This window comes from Schistocerca gregaria, chromosome 4, assembly GCF_023897955.1.
Source record: "Schistocerca gregaria isolate iqSchGreg1 chromosome 4, iqSchGreg1.2, whole genome shotgun sequence".
In the NCBI taxonomy this organism is placed as follows: domain Eukaryota; kingdom Metazoa; phylum Arthropoda; class Insecta; order Orthoptera; family Acrididae; genus Schistocerca; species Schistocerca gregaria.
The window spans coordinates 296,721,402-296,744,708 of NC_064923.1; the positions used below are offsets into that span (position 1 = coordinate 296,721,402).

At 45.2% G+C, this 23,307-nt stretch overlaps 1 protein-coding gene across 1 annotated transcript in view; it reads right to left on the minus strand.

Annotated features, from left to right (window-relative positions):
• LOC126267546 (neuronal acetylcholine receptor subunit alpha-3-like) overlaps positions 1 to 23,307 on the minus strand; it is a 149,455-nt gene that overhangs the window by 67,067 nt on the left and 59,081 nt on the right. The window lies entirely within an intron of this gene.

Genomic DNA, 23,307 nt, shown 5'->3' on the forward strand with positions numbered 1-23,307 from the left:
CCCTGTTACAAGAACGAAAATAGCCACTTGCACTGGATCTTATGGATTTGAGACGTACGCAGCCCCTGCAGGCGCAGCCATCCTCCTACGAGAAGGTATTACAGTTTCCGATGTCGCATACCTCCCATCGGCGCGAGGGGTGGCCACAACAGTTGAAGGACTCAAAATCACAAATCTCCATGCTCCATCGGGCACTGATAAACGGAGCGATTGCTCCCTGTTCTACGCAGAAGATATGACGCCTTTATTCCTCGACCGATGCGATCATCTCATCGTAGGCGGAGATTTCAACTGTGTTCTCGAGCGCATAGACCAATAGCACCATTTCACCACATGTCCGGAACTTCGTCTCCTCATCCGCCGCCTTCGTCTCCTCGATACTTGGTGAGCGGTACACGGCGACCACCCGGAGTATATACATATCACGAGCCGCTCCGCCAGCCGACTTGATAGAATATACATCTCTGACGCTCTTAAATCAGTTCTCCTCGACGCGGAACGTTGGCCGTCTGCTTTTTCGGATCATGACATCTACATCTGTACCATGAACCTACGTCGACAATCTATATGGCGCAGTGCAGGACCTTGGAAACTTAATGTCACGCTACTGCGGACCATGAATGTCGACAGCAGGTCACCGACACGTGGCACACTGCAGTGGTGGTTGCTGTTCGCCAAACCGGCCATCCAACGCACATGGCAGAGCCAAAGCCAGGTGGAATCACCACACAACTGATTTCTACTATAGCGCTCTACGTGAACTCATTGATCATCCTACATCCCCGGATCGTCTAAAAGAAGCTCAACGTATCAAGGCAAAGATTTTAACCTTGACCAGATGCCGTCTAGAGGGAGCCATTGTACGAACACGCAGCCAAGATAGGATTAACGGTGAAGAACCTTCTATGCATCATATTGTTCAAAATGTTCGCCGACGCCGACAGGCTTTAATGACAACTTTAGACCTACCTGATGGACGACGGGTGACTTCGCAAGCTACCATTGCGGATGCATTCACAACGCACTATAGACTTTTCTATTAAGAAGTACCTGCCGGTGCAGAAGCCATTGTTGAGGTTGCCCAGGAGACACATGGTACTCTAAACGCAGCACCTGCAACCCTCCTGACTTCTGAAGTGACCACCGAGACCACCGAGTCCAAGGCGCTGTGGCCGAAGGGTCTCTGAATCGATCTCCCGGCCCGGATGGTTTACCTCTCGAATTTTGCAGAACCTCCCAAAATTGGTGTTGCCATGATGGAGGGACATGTACTGGGAACTTTTGTCCGGCACGGCGAACCCGCCACCAATGTTCATGGAAGGAGGAACACGACTCGACAGTTATCAGCCGATCACGTTACTCAGTTCCGAATGAAAGATCTCCACACGCCTTCTAGCAGTGCGACTGAAACATGTCTTACGAGACATTTTTTCCCACGAACAAACATCCTTAGGCGGCGATCGTAATATACAGACAGACCTCAATGAATATCGAGATGTGATCGCTGTGGGAACACACTCGCGACTGCCAGGCGCTTTAATCTCCATCGACTTCAAACAAGCGTTTGACCGCGTCAATCATGCATTCCTCAAGGCAGTGATGGACCGAATGGCAATTCCCTCGACGTTCACGCAAGTGATTATGCGGCTCCCTCGTGAAGCAACGTCCAGACTTCTCGTCAACGGCAGACTTACAGAAGCTATACGGATTGAACGCTCAGTACGGCAGGGTTGCCCTTTGTCGACGGTGCTTTGTGCCATTGCGATGGAACCACTCATTTGCGGATTACGGCGACGTTGACAGGTATTCCACACCGGGATCATTGTTCCGCTGCCGAGTTTACGCGGATGACTTGGCCCTCGTCGTACGTTCAGCGCAGACGTACAAGCTGCGATGCAGTGGATTACCCGTTACAGTGCAGGGGCAGGGAGCGCTATGAAAGTGGCAAAATCATACGCCATGAAGATCGGCCGCTTCCTTCCCGCAGACAGCGTAGTCCCATTTCCACTGGTGGACACCCTTCGTAGTCTCAGATTAGTGTACACGCGAGACATTCGCCGTACCTCGGCGATCAATTTTCGGGCGCTACTGCAACGCATCCGGGCCAACATAGAAAATCACATACTACGCCCGTTGAATATGTGCCAGAGAGTCCCCTTCGTTAATACCCATCTGACAGCCCGTATACCCCATATGGCGCAGATTCTGCCCGTCACTGCGACAAAGGCAGCCAGATTACAGGCGGCTTTCGGCTATTTTATGTGTTCTGGACACATCTTCAAAGTCCAGTATGAAGCTCTCACCTTACCGAAGCGGAACGGTGGCCTCGATCTGGTTAATGTGGAGGCCAGGGCTACGGCACTTTACACCAATACTATGCTCCGTTTATGGAAAAGCCAAAATGCTAGTTTTACTGGAATGTTGGCCACCGAGCTCGCATCTGTTTCGAGACGCCCACAGACGTCTCTGGCACAAATCCCACCTCCGATGTCACGTATCGGCCGTTTCCTTTTGGGGTACAGCTACATATGCACCGAGCATATGGGCCGGAGATTTTCTCCTCACAGGGACGGGGTGTTGTGTTGTCCTTATCATCATCATTTCAACCCATCGACACGCAAATCGCCGAAGTGGCGTCAACTGGAAAGACTTGTACCAGGCCCTAGCCACAAGGAATTTAATTTTACTTTCCCAGATGTGCTGCTTGAGGCACTGTGTATTTCATTTCTCAAAGGATTTTCTTAATAAGGGTTACACATTGCTAAGCAATCTTCCTACATCTACAATCAGTGATGTGTCTCGCGATCATTCCCGTATTTGGATGAATGTTGTCTGTTTGTGTAACTGTTTTTAAGCTTAGAATTTGTCAGTACATTTAACAGCTGTTGTTGTTATTAATTTCGGTGATAAAATTGTTTGTTGAACCTGATTGCACCCACGGCCAGTTGACCTGACCTTTCTTGTTTTTGGAGTCCTGTATTTCCGATTTTCATTTCCTGCTCTTAACGCTAGCATTACCAACGTATTTTTTGTTACATGTAATACCAACGGGGGGGCCTCAAAGGCCCATAAAGAATACCATAATTTATTTTATCATAAATCAAGTTTATTTACTTCTGATACCTCTAATAACAATTCAAAATGCTTAGACATTGTTTTTGTATACTGGATAATAAAAGATGTTATTATAATAGAAATAAAATGAACAAATCACGAGATTCAGTTTATATATTTTTTTGGAGTAATGTTTCAAAATAGTGTTTTCTTATAAAAACGACTTTTTTAATTCGATACACTACATGAAGCAAACAAAATTTACTGTCTCACTCTGCAACGCATTTTTCACACAACACTGTCTTCCTGCAGTGTTTCCCACAGACGTGTTTGTGGCACTGAGAGCAGGTAACACTTGACTTTCCCAGCTTGTTGTACTTGATCTTTTTAGATGCAGCTTCTTGGCAGCATAGGTGGCACCTCCACGTGTTCCTGGTTCTGCTGTTGAGGATGATGGTTCTACAGAGCAGCTGACCTTCCGTTGTGTGATGCTTTCCATTGCCATTATTACTGGCTTCTGAAGTCCATACAAATGTTGTGCCCGTTTATCTACTTGAGATCTTATTAGTTCGAGACCTAAGTTAGTGATAAAAACCCTTCTGCGGTTTAGCAAATTCTTTTTCCAATTCGGAAAGTTGAGGAGGAAGAGTGAATATGCATTTGTTGCTGCTATGTCAATGAGTGTGTAGAAGAGGTACAAAGGCCATCTTCTTGTTCCTCTCTTTGTGCTGTAGTGTCTTGCCATCCGGTCTATGGTGTCCACGCCTCCCTTTGTAGAATTATAAAAAAAAATTTATGTTAGTCTTTTTTGACTCTTCATTCAACACCCCTTCTGAGTGATAAGTTGAAAGCATCAACAGCAGTCGTTTGGGCTTCTCGCGGACTAGCGTTGATGCAAGAGTAACTGGTGGCCTCTGTGTCTGAGGGTCAGTATAAACAAAGATGGAAGAGTATAAACTGCTGCCAGTTGTAGTCTTCAGCTCTTCAGGTATGTGTCGTCTGTTAGACTGTAGGGTGCCAACAAGTGTGAGGTGAAAATCATTCCATAGAGTCTCAGCAAGCTCCACTGAAGTATAGTACCGATCTGTGGTAACATTACGGCTTGATTTTTCAATAGGTTTTATTAGTCTCTTTACAATTTCCATCGGTCCATTGGAATGCTGTGTATTTCCTGACTTGCCTGTATAGATGTCCATGCTGATCACATATCTAGTCTCAGAATCAGACAGCATTCGAATTAGAATGCCGTATTTTCCAAGTTTTTCTTTCAGAAACACCTTGAATGGACAGCGACCACGGAACAAAGACAACATCTCATCCACTGTTGTATGTAGACCAGGAATGAAATACAATGAAAGTGAAGAATTTAAGCTTTCAAAAATTTCCCTCATTGGAGCAAAGTTGTCAGTCTGGCGACGAATTTCTCTTGTGTTCTTATCATCAAACCTCAATATTTTAGTCAATTCGAAAAATCGGGTCCGACTCATTGATCCATAGTACACTTGTCGGCCCTGAAGCAAAGACCATAAATCTTGGACAGGTATCTTATTGTCATGATTTGAACCCATGATTAGCAAGAGCCCTATATAACAAAATAACTCATCTTCATCTGTGTGCTGAATACCTAGTCCAGAAGCCTCTTCATTTGAGTGTAGTTTTATTAGATTCATAATTTGAGGTGTGAAAAAGAGCTCTATAGCCTCTTTCGGAGACGCAGTTCTTCCTTGTTGTCCTAGCCCCATTCTTTCTCGCACTATATTTTGTACAGAACGCCGATATTGTCGAGGAGATGGCTTCGTAATATACTCTCGTCCACTTTTTGCAATGAATTTATCACATTCCGTATCATTATCATCTGGTGGATTGGCTTCAACCTCATCTTCATTCTCAGACGATGAATCAGTTCTAATTTCTTCCACATCATCATCCACTTCTCTTTCCTCTAAATCTGATTCGTTCAAAACTTCTTCTAGCACTCTTTCAATGGAACTATCACGTAAACGTTGTCTACTCATGTTGCTGGTTCAACAGCAGCAGAAACACTGAAATTAACAATGGTCCGCTTCATAATAATATGTCTGAAGGCAACAATGACAAAATTCGTTTCATGGTAAGGATTTGAAACGAAAGACTCAACCTCGTAAATATTTCCTTGCTATTACCAACGGGTGGGCTTCTAAGGCCCACAGAGAATTAAATCAAGTAAATGAATTTTAATTACATTTTTATTCCGAAATTCTGTAATGACTCAATAGTACATTCAATAACGAACAATTACCTTTGCTTTCAAGTTCATATATCAAAGGGTGTGGATACAACATAGAAAAACTGAGTCAGTGGGCCTACGAGGCTCCCCCCGTTGGTAATGCTAGGTTTAATGGTGATATTTTTAAGGTTATTTTTCTTAAGGTATAAGCCTTTTCAAGTTTTGGTGACAGTTGTAATACTTTTAATATGTTTTAATTGTGATTTTAATGTTGTTGTAGGTAGTAAAGTGTATTATATGAAACACCGAATGACAAACATGTCGCCGGCCGCTGTGGTAGAACGGTTCTAGGTACTTCAGTTTGGAACCAAGCGGCTGCTACGGTCGCAGGTTCGAATCCTGCCTCGGGCATGCGTGTGTGTGATTTCCTTAGGTTAGTTAGGTTTAAGTAATTCTAAGTTCTAGGGACTGATGACCTCAGATGTTAAGTCCCATAGTGCTCAGACACATTTATGAAAAAAATATGTCGGTACACATTCCACGTATTTCCCATAAGGCTATTCCAAACCTAGCATCACATAAAAAGCATGTTCTGCCCTACCTCTACATCGGTAGATACAGAGCGATCACCATGTTGACGGCCAGCCAAAGATGTCTGCAGAGATGGATTCTCCTGATCCGACCTACGGATCTGAGGCCTTCTACCACCCTCTCACATATGTGGCAGCACTCCGGGTGAACCGCCGTCAGTCGCATGGGCCCGATCACCCACAGGATCTCTCTCAACCGGCGACGTCAAGACGAGATGTCGAGGGGCCACAGACACCTAAGTCGTGTGCCTTCACTCCATGCCGGCTATAGAAGTAGGTGAAGGGAATCCCCCAGACCCTCTTTTTTTTTTTTTCTTTTTGTCATCAGTCTACTGACTGGTTTGATGCGGCCCGCCACAAATTCCTTTCCTGTGCTAACCTCTTCATCTCAGAGTAGCACTTGCAACCTACGTCCTCAATTATTTGCTTGACGTATTCCCATCTCTGTCTTCCTCTACAGTTTTTGCCCTCTACAGCTCCCTCTAGTACCATGGAAGGCATACCCTCATGTCTTAGCAGATGTCCTATCATCCTGTCCCTTCTCCTTATCAATCTTTTCCACATATTCCCTTCCTCTCCGATTCTGCGTAGTACCTCCTCAACCTTTACCTTATCAGACCACCTAATTTTCAACATTCGCCTATAGCAATACATCTCAAATGCTTCGATTCTCTTCTGTTCCGGTTTTCCACTGTCCATGTTTCACTACCATACAATGCTGTACTCCAGACGTACATCCTCAGAAATTTCTTCCTCAAATTAAGGCCGGTATTTGATATTGGTAGACTTCCTCAAATTGAGGCCAGTATTTGATATTAGTAGACTTCTCTTGGCCAGAAATGCCTTTTTTGCCATAGCGAGTCTGCTTTTCATGTCCTCCTTGCTCCGTCCGTCATTGGTTATTTTACTGCCTAGGTAGCAGAATTCCGTAACTTCATTGACTTCGTGACCATCAATGCTGATGTTAAGTTTCTCGCTGTTCTCATTTCTACTACTTCCCATTACCTTCGTCTTTCTCCGATTTACTCTCAAACCATACTGTGTACTCATTAGACTGTTCATTCCGTTCAGCAGATCATTTAATTCTTCTTCACTTTCACTCAGGATAGCAATGTCATCAGCGAATCGTATCATTGGTATCCTTTCCCCTTGTATTTTAATTCCACTCCGGAATTGTGTCGATGATGCTTTTCCGAAAGTCAGATGGTATGTCACCAGACTCCTATATTCTACACACCAACGTGAATAGTCGTTTTGTTGCCACTTCCCCTATTGATTTTAGAAATTCTGATGGAATTTTATCTATCCCTTTTGCCTTATTTCACCGTAAGTCCTCCAAAGTTTTTTTAAATTCCGATTCTAGTACAGGATCCCCAGTCTCTTCTAAATCGACTCCTGTTTCTTCGTCTGTCACATCAGACAAATCTTCATTCTCAAAGAGGCTTTCAATGTATTCTTTCCACCTATCTGCTCTCTCCTCTGCATTTAACAGTGGAATTCCCGTTGCACTCTTAATGTTACCACCGTCGCTTTTAATTTCACCCAAGGTTGTTTTGACTTTCCTGTATGCTGAGTCCGTCCTTCCGACAATCATATCTTTTTCGATGTCTTCACATGTTTCCTGCATCCATTTCATCTTAGCTTCCCTCTCAGCGACTTGTATTTCTGTATTCCTTATTTTCCCGGAACATCTTTGTACTTCCTCCTTTCATCAATCAACTGAAGTATTTATTCTGTTACCCATGGTTTCTTCGCAGCTACCTTTTTTGTACCTATGTTTTCCTTCCCAACTTCTGTGATGGCCCTTTTTTAGAGATGTCCATTCCTCTTCAACTGTGTTGCCTTCTGCGCTATTCCTTATTGCTGTATCTATATCGTTAGAGAACTTCAAACATATCTCGTCATGCCTTAGAACTTCCGTATCCCACTTCTTTGCGTATTGATTCTTCCTGACTAATGTCTTGAACTTCAGCCTACTCATCATCACTACTGTATTGTGATCTGAGTCTATATCTGCTCCTGGGGACGCCTTAAAATCCAGTATCTGATTTCGGAATCTCTGTCTGACCATGATGTAATGTAATTGATATCTTCCCGTATCTCCCGGCCTTTTCCAAGTATACCTCCTCCTCTTGTGATTCTTGAACAGGGTATTCGCTATTACTAGCTGAAACGTGTTACAGAACTCAATTAGTCTTTCTCCTCTTTCATTTCTTGTCCCAAGCCCATATTCTCCTCTAACCTTTTCTTCTACTCCTTCCCCTACAACTGCATTCCAGTCGCCCATGACTATTAGATTTTCGTCCCCCTTTACATACTGCATTACCCTTTCAATATCCTAATACACTTTCTCTATCTGTTCATCTTCAGCTTGCGACGTCGGAATGTATACCTGAACTATCGTTGTCGGTGTTGGTCTGCTGTCGATTGTGATTAGAACAACCCGGTCACTGAACTGTTCACTGGAGACCTTACCTGACCTCTATCTCTAGATTGCATACATTACTCCTACTGCTGTAGTAGGCTCTGAAGCGGTTGCCTTTCTGCGACATGGAGTAGAGGTAACAAATGTTATGGAGTTGCCATTGGCACGGAGCCTGGCGTTTGATCTGAAGAGCATTTGGGTTGTTAATATTTGCGCCCTTCTCGTACTGAAGAAAGGTGGAACGGTCACATTTTTATGCGGGAGAAATTACACCTCTGTTATTGGGCAGCTATAAAAACATCATTATTGACTGAGAGTTTAATAGAGAACAAACCAAACTACACTCCGTCCCATGAGTTACGTGCCGTTTATGTACGAATTGGTACAAGTTCTGGAACTCTTGGATGGTGGCAGGGTAACAAACCGGGAGGACATCGAACATATAATCGTCGACACTATCATCGACGATATCAGTGAGATGCGTCATGATGATGTGGCCTTGGCAGCAGTCCCCCTGGCTCTCACTAGCACACTTGATGATACGGCGTCGGTATCCCTTTTGGAAGAGAGGACGAGCGATCATGTAGCAGACCCGCTTGCCCAGGAGGTAGTTAATAAATCATTTGGACCAGATGGTTTTCTGTTATAATTCTACCGAACCTTTAGGATCTGATGAACCTGCAGTGGAAAGAGATGGACCAAGAGTTGTTGTCATTAGCGACTTTCATTGAAGGTCTCATTACTCCGCTGACCAAATCAGCTGAAGGAACACAGACTGAACATTACCTTCCAACCACTCTTCTCAACAGAAATTTCAAGATCTTCGCCAGTCTCTTGGCGATGCATCTTACGGGAATATTTTACCAAGTTATTTCATATAAACAATCATCTTTGGTTGGGGTAAGGGACAGCAATATCCACACAAGCCTTAGTCAATATCGCAATGTGATAGCTCTTATATAGGCCTATAGGTTGCGTGTCTGTGGACTTTGAACGTGTGTTTTATAAAGTGAACCATTCCTTCCTGGTTGCTGCGATGGCCCGTATAGCATCCCAGCTGCTTCTACCCATGTTGCCATATGCGTCCTCCATGCAGCCAGTACGGCGGGACTATCCTCTCAATGATCCTATACGCAATAGCAACAAAGTCGCTTCCATCTGAAACAACATCTGAGAGGACTCCGTTTTCAAAGCCACTCATAGAGATGATCTAGTCTGTTTTGACTATTCTGAGCAGGAGATCCGGATGGCACTTGGATGGGTCGAGCACTATGGGAATGCGGCAGGCAGCAACATCACCATGTACCTTGGATATTAGCAGAGGGCTCCGGGAGGGGAGTGTGGCTCCACTGCTGCCGATGGACACACTTAGGTGTTTGGACGTCGTACTTGCCATGTGACAGCACAAAATTATAAACGCCTTTTTCAAGCTCTATACATGGGCGTCTGGGGCCACCTCCTCCGAACTTTAGACATGGTACAAAGGGCCGGTTTCATTAACACCCACATGGCGTCCCAGATACCTCCTACCAATAACTCGTGTGTGGTACAGCGGATCGAGGCAGCCTTTGGTTACTTCGTTCGTAATGGACCGCTGATCAAGATACGATATTACGCCGTCACCATCCCTCTTACATCGGAAGACCGCGTCTGATCAATGTTAGAGAACGTGCGGTGGCACTTTACATCAGCACCATTCTCAAAATGTGGACCCATCGTCCACCAGCTTCACCGGTCATGAATCTCCCCCTGTACCAAGACATCTATGGTTCGTGGTATGTATCGGCAGCTGATGACAGAATGTGGTTGAAAGGCGTCACCCACGAGTAACGTGGACTGCGATCTTGCGAATGATTCACCAAATCGTTTAACGATGGAGATCCGTGTCACCTGGTACTTCGACGATAACGAGACGTAGACGACATAACACTGCTCTAGCTGACTTTCCAATGTGCATCTGGTGTGAAGCGAGGGATATGGAATGTGGGTGGTTTCTATTCAGAACATGCTTGCCCTGTAATTCCGAATGGCACCCCACGTGTTAGAGTCTGCAACGCTCCTACGCTCTATTAGGGCCTACTTTCCCCAATCAAAGACACTTGCCATTAATAGGATCAAAGAACTTTCTGTGCACTAACATTTTCGGGATGGTCTCTAAGATGTGCTTGGCTTTTGGACTGCCTTACAGGAACGACACAGTCCACTGCAGTACCCAGGCAGTGCCCAGGCATAATTAGAATCTCGATAATTACTGAAAAAACATATTCCAGGGTTCCCAACGCCCCTCCCCCACCCTCCCAGCTCTCCTGCAGCAGGGAGTACCGGGTAAGACTAGCTTATTCTGGTGTATACTGATTTGGCTCTCGATATGGACAATTCCATTCTCGGTCCGTGCATTATTTTAATGTGCCAGGAAGTTTCATACTTCATCGATTATTTGTTTCCAATGTATTTGTATTATTTTCTTTTATTTTTCATTTTACAGTTTCTGGAAACTTTAGAATACATCGAGATTGACGTCTGTTCTTTGTAAAATCAGATTACGTAAATGGTAAAAATTGCTACCGGCCTTACTGTGACAACCAGTTTTTTGTTGACACCTTTACTCACGATAACGTCAGTAGCAACGTCGTACATTATTCTTTGTAACGTACCTAGTATCAGTTTATGTTAGTAGGTGTGTAAAACGTGTGTTGTGAAAGTTACGCATAATGCTAAATTGTCGTCCTACGCTCTGGACTGCAATTGAGATAAATTCTTCTAAGAGTGACAGCCAGTTTTGAGCAGACAACAGTAATTAGTGGTTGGACAAAACTACACAAAAATCTCTACAAGCACACAAAATTTCTGCCAGTAAGCTCCTGACTCTCTTTTTGCATATACTATAGCGTTTAACCCACATAGAGTGGAGATGTTATGCACACTTAATCGATTATTTGCTGCCATTGCACTCGTATTCTATCCCTTCATTTAGCTTTAAATTACAGTAGCACTGTGTAAGATATATAAATTTTTTAATTATAGAATTTCGTAGTACATTTGGTGCCACTATAGCGAAAACGCAGCATTGTCTGAAACATCGCTGTGCATAAAAAAACAGACATGGCATATCGCAGTCTTTGCCCATCCCTAAGAAGACGCGATTGAACCTGTAGTGTAGTGATTACAGATGGAAAATTAAATTCCATGAAGATGTGGGATGTTCCTGTAGGAGCTAACAAGGTACAGATTATATGAGCGTGATTTTTAGTATCAAAAACGGAGAGAAATACAAACCACAACTGCATCATCACACACAGTATGACTTCGCCTTTGTTGCTTATATTTCTAGAAACTTGTCCGGAAGTGCGTAGGCCACACCATTTGCGTACAGTCATTCAAAATTCTCTGAAAGAATATGTGCACACTATGTGTTTGAAATAAATAGTGTTTACGACTCTCTGCTAATTGTGCCACATTGTACCGTCATGATCAGCGACTCATTGTCTCTGTATAACAGTAAATAATACGCACCAATGGGTATGTGCTAGCAATTTTGAGAATTTACGTGTCATTATGATTGCGTGAGGGAGCACATTTAATTTCGTCTCGCCGACTTTACTTGTACGACATCTTATCAGTGGCTTACAGTACTACTGAGAAGAGACCCCTCTCGGCTCAAACAGGAATTTATATTTAAACACTTGTACACAAAATGACTTCTTATTTCTAATGACGCCTCCGACAGCTTATGATCGTGTTGCGCTTGGTTTGTATGCAAGAGCGCTTGCGGTCTTGGTGTAGGAGGTGCGGTTAACAGGCCAGTCACTAAGCTGCCTCAGCAAGAAGTTGACATATTTAATATACCCGTTCCAGAACTATCATACATACACAGCAAAAATGAACGAAACCATTCATGTTTGAGCGTCCAAGTTAAGATGTAAAAGGACAGCAGGCCCAATAAGGACATTCTGCAGTGACGTCGACACCAAATCAGGTAAAAGAATTTTCTTAATGAAAATATACTCTATTATTCGTTAGCCTATACGAAAGCTGATCAGCGTGTTCGGATATGACTGACAAGGGACGTCTTTCGGCACGAACAGCTTGTGCTTCAATATCCCTGGGAAGCGACTGGATGAAATACTCCTGCACATTATGCTATATTCAAGAATGTCATTCAAATGGCATTTTATTTTGCAGCTCAAGAATATGTGTCTGACGATTATCCAGATACTGCTTTCGCTAAATGTTCCTATTGTTACTCTGAATATTGTTTCATGCACTTTGTTGGGGAACCTCACGTACATTTTTATAGTCCGATAGAGGGCAAACTAAGAGTAACACGTCGAATGCTTTCACCATCCTAATACGATACGTAAAGTTTCTGAATAGTACTTGAACACCGAATTCCTATACGAGCCGAGAGACTTTACTTCTGAGTCGCGATACTGTTGCAGGGCTGATGTATTATTGTGTGCTCCTGTCGAAACATCGGTGGTTGTCAACTACGTCACCCGGCTGCATTCCTGTAAGTTATTTGATGTACTGCTATATCAGTGTAGCTCCCTCAGTTCGAAGCAATTTCTGAAAGTATTTATTTCGTTCCGGAGAGCAGTGATGTTTATTTGTGTGTAGAAAGACTAGTTAATGTTCTCCTGATACACAGCAATAGAAAATTAGCCACATTCGGTACTAAATATACAATAGGCCTATTAAATGGAGAGATTTTCCATATAATCGAGTCTTTCTTATGAAAATGAATTACTAGACACTCATATTGTGACGGTGATTTCAATGGCAGCACGATTAATATCGTAACTTCGGTGTCGTAAGGCGCATTTTTTCAACGCTCTTGTCTGTGTGCTGCATGTCCTCGAAAACATTTTACAAAATACGTGGTGTGCTTCCAGATGTTCTCAGCACCTGAAGAAGATGGCAAGGTTTGTCGTCTTAGTATTCTGCATAAAATGGATTCATTAACTCGGTAGATCACGCGCAAGATCACCATTACTCTATCTCGAAGATAAAATCTGAGAAATAACATCATTTCACAAAGGTTCCATAACCTTCGGATGAAATTAGATAGATGGGCGCACGAGACGGTCTACTTCATCCTCCTTAATTACATGGGGCATTCAATAAATAATGCGACACATTGGTTCCTCATGGTCATTTTCCGTTGAAAAACTGTGAAATTTTTTTATGGGACAAAGTGGAATATTCCCTATAGTTTCATGAAGTACTGATAGTTGGCAGCACTATACGTAGCCTTAAAAAGGCGTCTGTAGCGAAGGTGCTGTTCAGCAGAGAGCTGTCCGCCCCCGGTAGCTGAGTGGTCAGCGCGACAGACTGTCAATCCAAAGGGCCCGGGTTCGATTCCCGGCTGGGTTGGAGATTTTCTCCTCTCAGGGGCTGGGTGTTGTGTTGTCCTAATCATCATCATTTCAAACCCCATCGACGCGCAAGTCGCCGAAGTGGCGTCAAATCGAAAGACTTGCACCAGGCGAACGGTCTACCCGACGGGAGGCCCTCGTCACACGACATTTCATTTCAGCGGAGAGCTGTAATAGTGCTTCTGTTGGCAGCAAACCAGAGCATCACAGATAGGCGCTTGCAGAATACCTGCGCAGACTTGGCAGTGAACAAAACACTGAGTTATTGGGCGATGCGTCATTCATCACTGCAAGGCCCGCGAATGCATCCGTTCTCCCGCGTGCCTGCCGGTCACCGCAGCTGCAACTCCTGCAGTCTTCAAATGAGCGGACACTCCATTTAGATACGATATTTCACTGCCTATGTTATTCGGAATGACGATGCATGTCCGAAGTAAGTTTGCATCGTAATTCTGAATAACTCATACTCTGCAATATCGTATTTATTAGCCGACACTGAGCAAGTGACTTTCGAGTACAATGTCTCCCCTGTTGGGGTTTGTACATAATGGATGGACTAACTGTTAACGACATATGAAAGTTTGGGTGTGGCCGTAAGTCGTGGTCGGATAGGCAAATGGCAGTCGGAATTTGCCTGTGGTAAGGCGCAGCACGACTTACTTGTGTATTGCCCGTTGTGCTGCTTGTGAGCGAGCGCTCGTTCGTTGACTTTCGCGTAGCTGCTTGTCTCAGGGTCCGACTTCACTAACCATAATGGCGTTTTCTTACCGCCAAGCCACAATTAAATTAACTTTTCTATTAGGAGACGAACGACAGAAGGCGTATGAAGTTGAACGTGTTGTACTGGATGAATGCGTTTCCCACCATAAGACGTTCCCGGAATACGTTTTCCGATCCTCAGTACTACTGTGCACGTAAAGCTGGCAAATGACGAGCTGTGGGCCGTGTCCTCAGTGGTGTCCGTCAGGTAAAAACTGAACTACGGAACCCATGCCTTCCAATGTGGCTACTGCCGGCTGCAGGGCTGTCGGCGTGTAAGATAGCCAGCCGCGCACTTGTTCAGGTAGTGTCCAGGAAGCCAATGTCCGTTCTGAATGTCTCCGACCTGGACTGGTTCTGACGCCGATCGGAGACGTCGCTTCTCCTGCGGCGCCCACTCTGTTACCTCTGTCTCACGTGTCTGCGGCGGTACTGGTTGCCACCGTCCATCTGAATCGGTCGGTACCCGTAATGACTCCTCTCGACGAAGCGATGGACGATTCACCTGTGTCTCCTACACCCCAGTCGGAGGCAATACAAATGAACGACGACCGTCAGCAGGCACAAGTGTTCTGTCCCAACCCATTGGTTGTTGATCATGAAGCGGTACCTCTGCCTTTCTCCCATCTGGTCACATGTCGGAAGATTGCCGCCCGCCATCCTAACGGGGCAGCATATTAGGAAGCAACGGTCGCCAAGGAAACGGAAGAGACAATGCCGTACTACTTTTGATGACTGTGTCCATCTGATGTGTGTACAGGATGACGATCCTGCTACTGATGGTGCGGTGTCCTTTGTCACCATGACACTTGACGACGCGACGTCCTTGGCTGCCTTCGTAGGGTCGGCTCCCTCCCCGAAGACAGCTTTCCAGACTTATCGCATAGCCACGTTCAATATCAACACTACTCGCGTACGCCATAAACTGGTTTTACTCCGTGATACCTTGTGTGCCGCGGACGTTGACGTAGCTCTCCTTCAGAGGGTGTAAGTTACTTTGCGCTCCCCATGGTTTTATAGCACATGTCTCTCACGCTTCCCCTACTGGTAGTGGGGTGGCGAACCTCATACGTCACGTTATCCTCGCTTATGCATTTGCCTATCTCCCTGATGTTAGAGGTATGGCTCTCACGTTTAGTGGCATCAGGATCGTCAATGTCTATGCGCCATCTGATTCCGGTCCCCACTGTGAACGTTCCACCTTCTTCTCAGCGACAGTCACGTTTCTCTTTCTGGGTCGGCACGATACATTGATCAAGGAAAGGGGAAGGGGGCATTTCAGCTGCACCCAGGCACCCAAAGGCCACCTGTCACGTCACTCTCCATGCGCGGCGCTAGTGACAATTCTCCAACACCTCAGCCCAGTGAATTCTTGGGAGCATGTTGATTATGATCGCCCGGGGTTTACACATTTCATTACCCAATCGTCCAGCGGACTCGAACGTGTTTACATCTTCCGTAACATTGTCAGTGGGGTGCACGCTGCTGAAGTCTGGCCCGCTGCGTTCTCTGACCATGACGCATATATCTGCGCCATCAGTCTCTCCCGCAAAGGGTGTGACGCAGCCGTGGACCATGGAAAGTGAACACAATCCACCTTACTTCTCCTGACTGCCGGCAGTTCATCGAGACCACGTGGGCAGCTTGTCGTCGTCGAGATGCCTGTCAGTCTGCCCTGTCATGGTGGGTGCTCTGTGCAAAGCCTGCCCTCCGCAAGGCCGTGATTAGTTACGGAAGGGAGGTTGTGGCATGGCGGTGACGGACTCAGGAATTCTATTTCACCACTCACCGGGAATAAGGTATGATTCTGTATTAACCAGAGCGGCAGGCGATAGCAAATCGTGCCAAGGCACAGCTCACGCCCCTCTCTCACCGTCATCTTCAGGGAGCTACTGTCAGGGCGTGCACATGCGATGCGTTATGCAAGAGTGTCCATCTATGTATCACGACGTAGTAATTTGATTCATATTCTTACAACTGATGATGTGCAGCGTTTTGATACCCAACGTGACATAGGGTGTGCCCTCCATGCACATTATGTTACTTTGTAGTCTGTACAACTTCACTGCCCTGTCGACACTGCGGCGGTCTCCTGATTCTCCTTTGGCTCGGTTCCTGTGGATGCGACGATGGATCTGATTGTTAACGTCATGGAGGACGAAGTCCATGACGCTGTTCAGGATGGTTCTACGAACAGGTCACCTCACCCTGATGACCTCCCACATGAGTTTTCCCGCACATTTCGTCCCCATCTGGCGCCAGCTTGGACGGAAACTTGTCAGGACTTTATGTCACCTTCCATACCGATTCCAGTTTCTTCGATGGTTTCCTCATTCCCATATCCACATGCCTTGAGGTACCTTATGGATATGCAGTTACCGCCTCATGACGTTACTCAACAGCGACAGAAACATCTTTACCCAGCTGTTGGCTGCGCGGCTTAAATGGCCAGCTCGGTACGTGTTTCCCCCCCCCCCCCCCCCCCCCCCCCCGATCAAACTTCTTTAGGAGGTACCAATAACATCCGAAGTGCCCTCTGCCGCTATCGCCCTTTCTCTTCCTGGACTTTTGGTAGCTCTTGACTTCAGCCAGGCGTTCGATCGCGACATCACGACTTCCTGGAAGGGGTGCTCTGCAATATGGGCTACCCTGATACTACCGTCGACGTCGTATTGCGTCTCCTTCTTGGAACGACTTTTCGTGTACTCTACAGTGGCCGTCTTACTCCTCCCATCTCGATCCCTCTATAAGTGCCTCATGGTTGCCCATTCTATGGACTGTTACATTCATTCACCATGGGACATCTCTGGCTCGTCTCCCGGTGACCACGTATTCAGCAGCACTGCGTATGCAGACGGTCTCGTCATCGTTATTCGTAGCGGTACTGAGGTTAGGGAGTCACGTGCATGCTTCACCAGCTACGATGAAGCATCTGGTAGCTGCCTCAGTGCCTGAAAATCGAGCCCCGTGGCTATAGGTGCGGGACTTCCTATGGACAATGCTGCTGCTTGGCGTGTAGCTGTTACTCTCCGATGCTTTGAACTCGATTTCGCAATTGCCCTCAACTGTCGACGTCTACTTTAAAAACTAGAAGCTAAGCTCTTAGATCACCTTTTAGGAGCATTCGTTTTTCTGCAATGCACTCAATATGTAAATGTATATTTCGCGTTACGTATGCTCCACGTGGCACAGACACTTTCCGCCATCCATGGCTCGCTGCATGCTAGCGGCATTGGGTTAGTTTCGTTTTCCATGGCTTACTATTCAAGAAAAGGTACGGAACCCTCACCCTCCCGCTGTGTAGGGGTGGTTTAGGTTCGTGTCATGTACCTAACAGCGTGGCAGCCCTTTTCATTGTCTCTTATATGACGTTGTGGTGCCGTTGTGCTACGTGTCTTACGAGCCTATTGCTGGACGCCCTTGCACCACACTATCTCTCAGCAACTGTTCAACTTTCAGAAGTTCCACCATCCTTCTTTTACTTCCGCCTCTTTTTCTTTGAATTGAGCTACGTCCGTACAGCGATACTTCCGGCGCGATTGACATCCACGAAGGCGATTTATGGTTTCCTTAAGCAGCACATTTGGTTCAAATGACTCTGAGCACTATGGGACTCAACATCTTAGGTCATAAGTCCCCTAGAACCTAGAACTACTTGAACCTAACTAACCTAAGGACATCACACACACCCATGCCCGAGGCAGGATTCGAACCTGCGACCGTAGCAGTCCCGCGGTTCCGGACTGCAGCCCCAGAAAGGCACGGCCACCGCGGCCGGCAACAGCACATATCACCGTACGCGGTGTGCGCTTCTTATCTTGACACTGACATCCAGTCTGCGTGGCACCTTACTGTCAATGGAAAGCAAGTAATCCAGTCACGCCTTCACAGGATTCACCTCGCAGACACCCCGTTGTGTGTCGACATGTTATGGACACAGACTAGCGCCGCCAGGTGTCATCAGTAACTTAATGAACTGCACCTGTTTTCAGAGGCGGGATACTTCTCGCAAGCAAAGACGAACTCCGTGGGGTGGATCTGTGGACACGCAGTATACTAGTTGTCCTCAATCCGAAATACAGACCATTTCTCTCCATTTTTTTCTACTGTGTCTTCCTTAACTGAACCCAGAGCTGGGGTGTTGCTGTCATGAAGAGTTTATCCCCGCCTCCTCCACACCTACAACTGACATGTTCGCTAGTAATCGTAATGTTGTTCTTAGTCTGACGTCTTGCTGCGCCCTCCTCCTCGCCTGACTCGGGTTTCCTGATACTCTCGGTGGTAGTAATGAGAAAAATAAATAAATAAAGGAAAGAAAAGAAAAATAAAGAAATAAGCGATGTTATTGTCCCTCTACTCCACGTTCCCTAAGCTTTGTTTGGTTCCTCGAGGGTGGGAACTAGACGTGGTGGCCAGGCGTCGGGTTGCGCCCATGCCCACATTACGCCCACACCTCCCTTTGGGCACCGGTAAGGTTCCTTTAAAGAAAAAAAATTATGGGGCGACCTCTCGACATAAGCGAGAAATCGGGATTCGAGTCACGATCCGGCACATTTTTTTTGTGTTATTCCATTATAGAGCTGACGGTAGTCCATATTCGCAGCTGCGAATGCTTTCCATGATTTTCGGTGATCGACGTATCGCAAACATACAGCACACCCCATAACTGGACGTCTCTCATGGTAGCGCTGACTCTCTCTTGCATCAGTTGGGACAGTCAAAGGTGTGTGTGCCGCTGGGTTCCTCGCCGTACAACAGGAGGCCACAAGGAGCAACGAAGGACCGTCTGCACAGAATTGCTTGCGCGGATAGTGACAATTTTTTGTCGAACATCGTCACAGGCGATGAGGCATTGGTTAATCACTTCGAACTGGATGCAAAACAGTAATCGATGGAGTGATGCTACACCATCTCTCCTCCGAAGAAAATTTTTTATGTTGCATCCTCGGCCGGTAAAGTCATTCGACGCTGTTTTCTGGCTATAAACAGGCTGTTTGTTTGATGTCCTCTTTCATGGTGCAACAATCAACTCTGAAGTGTAGTGTCTTCCCCTCAGGAGATTCAAGAAACGGCTTCGGTGTGTTCCTTGCCAGAAAAATGTAAATGAACTTCTCCATGATAACGCAAGGCATCACACAAGATTGCGAACCCAGGAAAAAAGCACAAACCTTTAATATCTTCAACATTTCGTGGCCCTATCAGCAACTGTATAAATATTAATTTTAATAATCAACAGCCTCAGTTGCACCATTTACATAGAATTTACCTAGGTTTCAGTTGGGATAACTCAAACTTCTTGAGTTCCAGTACAGCACTCGTGGCTGCCGCATCGCGGTCGCGAAGTGGGGCCAAGGCAGTTCAAGATACGTTCTACAGTGTGACGATAATTTATGGATGTGTAGTTTTAGCCTGACGATGTCCACTATGGACAAACAGTAGTTACTGTTATTCTGAAGAAGGTTGGGTTATGCCGACTGAAACCTAGGTAAATTCTAGGTAAACGGTGCAACTGAGGCTGTTGATTATTAAAATTAAAATTTGCACAAAACTTTATTGGGCCGTTATTCCTCATCCACGTACAGCCCGGATTTCACACCTTCCGACTTCCATCTTTGGCCCAATTAAGGGGGCACTCCAGGGGAAGCAGTACGTGGTTGATGTGGTTATTTATGAAGCAAGACGTTGGCTCCCAGAGCTACCATTAGAGTTGACCAGAAACTCCGAATAATGTGGCGTAAGGACGCCGCATTGAACAGAAATTACATTGAAAAATGGAATTCTTTAGCGAAAAGAGTGGGTGATAGTATGGTATATTGGAATCCTGTATAAAACCAACCTGCTTTCAGAAAAGAAAATGTGTCGTGTTACATACTGGACGCCCCTAGTACACATTGACAAATTCCAGAAGTTTGAACTGGAGCATTATTATCTCAGTGACCTGGACTTAGACTGGAAAACGCAGTTAATAATATTGGTAACATTGGCCGAAGAGGTCCAGAAATTCCGATAGTAGCAATCGAAGAAGCAGAGGAGGTAACCCCCTCCCCCAAACACACACGCTCCCCCCTACCCCACCCCCAGTTATCTAGAAGCCAAAATCCTGCCCCTCCAGCCACAAGTATACATTCAGTATCTGTTCGGTCACAGTTATTATTGACTTGTGTTAAGTTTACTCAGAGCCGTTTGGCGTGACTGAAGACTATTTAGCCTTCCACAGCGAAGTAGTAACCCGAGCCTTGTCGCAGAATCATGACATAATCACGCCATCTAATCTGCTCACCCGACAAGTATGCTAAGATCACGGTGTGGAATGGAGAAGTACCGGATCACTAAGCCCCATTCATTCTTATCAATGGCTTTTTACAACGGTAAACACATACCTTCCTTAGGAATAACATAAAATAGCGAGACAAAGGCTGTGAACATTTCTTTTCAAAACCATGCGTATTTAGTTATTGCTACCCTCAACATACTCCCGTCATCTACCTCTTCAACGCTCCATGACTAGGGAAATAACAGTCATCAACGCTTTCAATCTTGATTTGCTCAATTGACTTTTTTCCCGCTGAGTGAGACTGGGCTCTTCCAGTGTATGGATTGGATCTTAGTTTCTGGATCATAAGTGAAAAAAGTGAAAAACCGAAACTAATCATGTGCTGTCAATCTTTTCAAGAAATCAGGATCATTTTCACTAATGTCCAAATGGTCGGCAAACATTTTTACGAGCTGCTTTTTGTTCGATCGTGAGAATTTTCGGCACCAGTTTCCAAATGCGTTCCTTATGATAAATTGGTTATGTAAAATTAGGATTCTTTATCAATTTATAAAGTTTCAGCAATAAATCGAATAATCGACCGACGGTCAGATCGAATCACATTACCTACTTTCTCGATAATGTCGTCCGTTCTTGATGTCGAAGGGCGTCGCACGCTTGAGTTATCTTCAAAGTCTTCTCAGCCATCCAGCGAACGCTACAACTAATCAGAAACTCACCATACATTTCTGTTAATAAACAATAGGTTCTAGTAGCAGTTTTTCTAAGTCTCATGTTAAACGTCACGACCATTCGTTGCTCTATTTTTTACACTTACCATTTTTCCTGAGAAACAAAGTACCACCTTATACACAAACAATGGTTACGGCCACAATGATCTGTCGACAAACACCAGACTGAGCATGCTTTACCCTTCACAGCTATTGGTCTTCCATCTTTGGCGTATGTGTACTCACTCTGTGACAGCATCAGTCCCGTTGTTTTATAGTCATACCTCGTAAACGATGAGTCACTCGTCCACGTAGTATTCTCTGTCATGAAGTACACCATTCATATACTATCAGCAACAGTCTTGTAAAGGTATTGTGTGGTGTAAAAAATAATTTAGATGCTGCTACTACGCTATTAAAGGATGTCACATTCAATTCGCATAAGTTCGATGGTATAGATTGCTGAAGGTGTGAATTAAACTCATTCGTTACCTTAGATGCTATTTTCTTGTGCCATCTGTCCACAATCCTCTTCAAACAACTCTTGACATCATCAGTCACATTCAATTTTAGAAAACTGGCGCTTGGCAGATAATATTTTCCCTTTTAGATGTAGACTGTCTTGTAGTCGTTTACGTTACTGAAGCCGTAACTAAATCTTGACACAACACTGTATTTCGCAACGACGCTATCACTGTTAATTATGAACTTACGTTAACACATTCTCCTCTGTAGGGAGCACTCTTGAACACCAGAGAGCCAAGAGTAAGCTACAGATTCTCCTACAGATTTTTTTCGAGTTAGGATCAATACAAGAAGACTACCTAAATCTCCTACACAGAAAGGGGAGAAACGGCTTGGTAATACGGTAAAAATAGGTATGGTACGTCGAATCCACCAAAAGTATCCCGAAAACCGTAGGTCAGAAATGCACCACTGTGGAGCTATAGTCATAAAACAACCGCCAATCTACAATGAGAGCGTGGAATTTTGAGGTTTTTAACTAGCGTGTCCCAGTTATTCCCTGCTGTGTTAAAGAAAGCAGTTGCTGATTACATTAGTTGAAGTTAATGGTGTCCGCTGAACAGTCAAAATCCCAGGCGAGGTGCACATTCCTATCCATGTCTCATTACGTGCGATACGATGTTTCCGTGATGTTTACTAGGAAACAATTGACTGTCAAATCACGTACGCTAAAAGTACCGCAATGATAATAATTTGTTGCGTTAGGGAGCTGCACTGCTGAAACAGAACTGAAATAAGACAGTCGAAATATGGTACCGAAGGTGAAATTTTATTAATGATCAAATCTAATGGCCACATATTTTAATTTTGATAATGCACCGGTGCCATTAACGAATTTTTGTTCTAACAAAAAACAAACACCATCTGAACAGACTTCGATGGCCTAAAGGTAACGAACGGCCGCCATGACATCCTCAGCCCGCTGGCGTCACCAGATGTGGATACGTAGGGGCATGTGGTCAGCATACCGCTCTCCCGGCTGCTGTCAGGATCTGTGACAGGTGCCGTTATTTCTCAGTCACGTTGGTTCTCACTCGGCCTTACAAAGGCTCAGCAGACCCAGAAGGTGACCGGTCCAAATGTTAGCCAAGCCTGACCGTGCTTAATTTTGGTGATCTGACGGACCCAGTGTTACCACTCCGGCAGGGCCATTGGCTTTGTTCTAATAAGGCCAGTAAGGAAGGAGCAGTGGAGCACACCCATAGCAGCTTACGTCTCTGCGTGGACGTACCGACACAATGCTCCGTTTCGGTTCTGTAGCTAATCTGGAAATTTTTGATCGTTTGGACATCCTTGCCCTCCTCTGTTTTCATTATGAAGTTGTTTTTATCCAATATATGTGGGAATGAACGTTTTGATCCTATAAATTACAAAATATGCGGAATCCTA